Source organism: Ischnura elegans, chromosome 10 (genome assembly GCF_921293095.1).
Source record: "Ischnura elegans chromosome 10, ioIscEleg1.1, whole genome shotgun sequence".
Taxonomy (NCBI): domain Eukaryota; kingdom Metazoa; phylum Arthropoda; class Insecta; order Odonata; family Coenagrionidae; genus Ischnura; species Ischnura elegans.
Genome location: NC_060255.1, coordinates 40,229,472 through 40,234,194, shown reverse-complemented (window position 1 = coordinate 40,234,194; position 4,723 = coordinate 40,229,472).

Sequence of the window (4,723 nt, the reverse complement as noted above, 5' to 3'; positions counted from 1 at the left end):
AATATTCCCGCTCAAGGAGAGCAAGAGAGCATTGTCAGACGAATGGCGTAGAAAGAAGACTCGCGTGAAAATTGCCTTTTTGAAAATGCGCGAACAGGAACTCGTAAAACCGCTTCAATTTCCAAGTGACGTGCGGAACTTAACGTTCGCACGTCGAAGCGATAGGAGAATCGCTTGGTTACTTTTCTTTATTGCACAGGAACGCTGGAGGCTGGATGGTTAACAGCTCCAAGAGCGTTAAATTATACGACTAATTGCGGGCTTCATTCCACGCCTTGCTCTAAAAATTCACAATACAAAGCATTTCACAATTTCCAGCCACCTACACTGACGTAAGATGTTACATCTGCCCACTGTACTAACGAGGACTCCAAGATCTACTACTCTGTCGAAAACGATAAAACTTTTTTTCAGAGACGTCTTTAGAAGACAAATAAATTTCCAGGATAGATGTCAATATTCTTATCTACACACTTCGCAGGTAATTATCTAATTGGATATCAAATGAATCTAGTCCAAATATAAAGTCAGCATAACAGACACAGTAGTTTATTTCTTAGATTAATTTCATGGGAATTAAAGACTCGTTGGAGCCGGAGGGAATTAAAGACTACATTGAAATTAATTTGAACTTTTATTAAATGCAAGTTTTGATTTAATGCATCTTTCTTCTCTGTCAGCGACGATAAAACTTTCTCGTTTTTATTTTGTAGCATAGAAGTTTTTAGAAGGCAATAAACCTCCCAAATCGGTATCACTGTCCTTATCTACACACTACAGAGGTATTTCATAATATATTAATTTAAACAGGTACCTCTTTAATTGTCCAGTCATTCCATATTCAATGTTTTTGTCCAAATATAAAATTGGCGTAACAGATAACAGAATTTTGTGTTTTAGATTAATTCTATGGTTATTCATGACTTTATTGGGACCGAAAGATATCATTCACCCTGGCTCTTTGTTAAATGCAAGTTTTTATTTATTCACTTTCGTAGTATGCATATTTCTTCTACTGAGCCCTTCTATTTAAAAAAAACGCTATACTTTACCAGTGTAAAATATTTCATCAACGATTTTCTCATGCCGTATTATATTCATATCCAACGCATCCAAATGCTTGCTGATAAAGAGCGTAGCTGGGCGCCGTGGAATATCCTGCGTTGATACAACCTCTAGTCGTCTTGTTCTCCTTTCATTCATAGAGCGAATTCTCCCGCTAATTGTGGAATTTCTTCCACGCCCTGCTCTGAAAACGTCCTAACGAGGCCTGAACAACATTACGCAATTTCCTGCCACCCCCACTGTCACGAGATCTTACATGTCGGTCACGTCGAAAATTGGCAGAGGCGTCTCCCGTGACGTCACGGGATCACCATAACGTCACGCCAAACACTCAAGATGCGTGTACTACACACTGTGATCGCCATGAACGTCACTGGCAGCCAGTCACGCTTACAGATCATCTTCAGCCAGAATGTGCCTTTTCAAAGCTTCGATTGAGTCCTCAAACCAAGTAAATCTACTTTCAATGTGAATTTAAGGGAGTTCGTATTGCATTGACACTCATGTTAACAGCAAAATCGCGATAAAATAAACAGAAAGACCAACCAATAAGTGAAAAGGTGTACAACGGTTGCAGAATATTACGAAAGAAAGGTGAAAACCAAGATTGTACTCTTCCACAACAGGGGCGCAGCTAGGAATTAAGCCTAGGGGGGTTTCAGGCACATCTCTTACTGGGGTGTCTGGTGGTGTGGAATACCCGCCAGGGTAAGCGGGAGATGTGGGGGCAGTGGGCACTCCTTCAGAAAATTTTCAACATAAATGGTTCAAAATAGTGAGTTTGACAGCTTTCGGAGGGATATTGCATTAATATTTACACTATCTGTAAGTAATATTAATCCAATTAAGTAAAATGGATTAAAATTAAAAACATTTCTGAGCTCTGGGGGGGGGGGGGTTATACCCCGAAACCCCCCCTCGCTGCGCCACTGTTCAACAATGTTAAGCATGCATAGAAATATCTTGATCAACACAATCAGGGTCTATCACGCCATTAAACATTGAAATGACTGTCATTATAAACATACGATGAGATTCTCTGGTCTTAAAAATATTGGTACCTAGGTCCTAACTACTAAGAGGAGCTTACATTCCAGGGTGCAGTTATACACCCTTATAAACGCATATTAAAGCAAACATTTACCATTTCATTGTAAAATTGTGATGGATTTACTGGAAAAAAACTAAACCAAATAGAATTTGTGGAATTAATAGCCTGCTTATAAAGTGAGCAATTGTATTACAGAGATAATTGCTAAAATTAATACCACAATTTACAAAGCATTAAGGTACAACGACGGTTGAAATATTATATTTACTTCGGCACTGCGAACTAATGGGAATCGTTCGCCGAAGGTTTTTTTTTCTGTTCCCATCACATTATCAAATGTTATTTATTTAAGATTTAATACATTTTTCCATCCAAAAAATGTGGTTCGTCATATTCGTCAAATTTTCCCATCCTTTCCCTCCCTCTATCTTAACTTAAATACTTTTTAAGCATGACACCATTTCACAAAGAGGTAGATTTGTCTCTTTTCCGTGTGCAATATCTAAAAATCATGAATCACCAAAGGTGAACGGCCAACACAGTTCCCTTTAGGAAAAAAACATACCGTCAATATCGTGTCTATTTCACAATCCAAACTTCCCAAAGTTTAAAATTGAAATAGAGCAAGGCCGGGTTTTCAGCGTTGAGTTCCACCGTTGAGAACCAAATTTATGCGGGTTGCTTTAGGAATGGAATTTGATTATAGAAGGCTGGCTAAAAGGGATCGTATTTTACGTTCCTCACTTATTGGGAGTTCTTATTCATTCATTCATTCAATGATAAAACTTAAACATTTTTACATTGTATCATAGAAGTTTTTGGAAGACTATTCACTATTTTTAACTGCACACTACATAGTTCACAGCCCAATCATTCCACATGTATAAAGCCGGCAAAGCAGACATCAGTGTTTTGTTTTAGATATCAATTCCATGGGAATTAAACACCTTATTCTTGTCGTATCATGCATCACCACCATCTACATCTATATAATGCCCTGCGAGTCACCTCTAGGGTGTTTGGAAGGAGGTGATCAATCACCAGCATGCAGCATGCAATTGGACTCCCACATGCACACCACGCGGTCCAAAAAGCGTCACGTTTACTAACAAATTATACTACCATATGCTGTTAGAAATAATAATAAAATTAACATCTATAATCTATTTATGAGTTATATCGCTGCCGTTATAATATCTTATTGATCGTGGAAAAAATGACATTCTGAATCTGTCTGTTCTACAGTCTATCTCTCTTATTTTATTTATATGATCTGATCTTTCGTAGTATGTTGGCGTCCGTAATATATTGCTAACTTCGTTAGAAAAGACACTGCTCTTGAATTTATGTAAAAGGTTTAGTCTATTTTTCAATCTGCGGTCCGACAGAGATTCCCATCCGAGTTTATCTAAGAGGTCAGTTACGCTAACAAGACTATCGTAACGATCTTTCACAAACCTGACAGCTCTTCTTTGCACGCGTTCTAACTCTGTTATTAAGCCTTTTTCATGAGGGTCCCAATCACTGGCAGCGTATTCTAAATGGGGTCTAACGAAGGAAAAGTAGCTAATTTCTCTCACTTTGTCGCCGCACTCTCCTAATATTCTTTTAACAAAACCCATTTTACGATTATCTTGACCGGTTATTTCCCGAATATGTTTATTCCACGATAGATCATTATTGAGTCTAACTCCTAGATATTTCACGGATTCGACTGCCTTTAATTGGGTGCCGCGAATTATATAGCTACGTTGTAGGGAGTTATTCTTCTTCCAGAAATTCATTACGATAATCATCATTCATCCTGTATGCTTGAACTGTGTCCGGCAAGAGAGTGCCTGTCTGTTTAAGGCGACGGTGAGTGCTGCACGCCTGGTGTGAAATCACCCCGTGCCACACACCCTGTTGGTGGCTTGCACGGTACTTTTTAGATGTAGATGTACACGATACCCTGCGAGCCATCTCTAGGGTGCTTGGCAGGGGGTGTGCGAGCGATATATTAAATGCAACTTTTAAAAAAATCTGTCATTGTATACACCTCTCTCCTGCTAAGTCTTTCTCTTTAAGAAAAGGTAAAGTTTACAATGGAAAATAATTCATAGATTCCCCATACCATGTCACATTCATGTTTAACACGTCCAAATTGTTGCTGATAAAAGGCATAGCTGCGCGCCGTGAATACCATTTATTGATACAACCTCCGACCTCTAGCAGTCTTGATCATATCTTTTCATTCATGTCCCCGAAGCGAAGGCGCTCAAATCCCGCCAACATTGTTCCATATGGAGATGGATCGTATAAGGTGCGAAATTATGAAAGGGAAGGGAAAGAGGTGGGAGGGGTCAGAGGTGCAGAGCACGAAAGAATGGCAAGAAAGGAGAGAGAGAGAAATGAATAACCTGGGAAATCCCGACACTGACGCAGGTCAGCCAATAAACATTGGTAGGAGGGGCATGCTACTACGCTCGTTCCTCTCACGACGAGGGATTAGTCGACCCTCGCAACGGCTTTTGCACGCGGGCCCCTCAGTGAGCGTGGCGCCACCATCTCCACGCGCCCCAGAGCGGGAGAAACCAACTCGTTTTATATAAGGCCTCGCGTTGAATG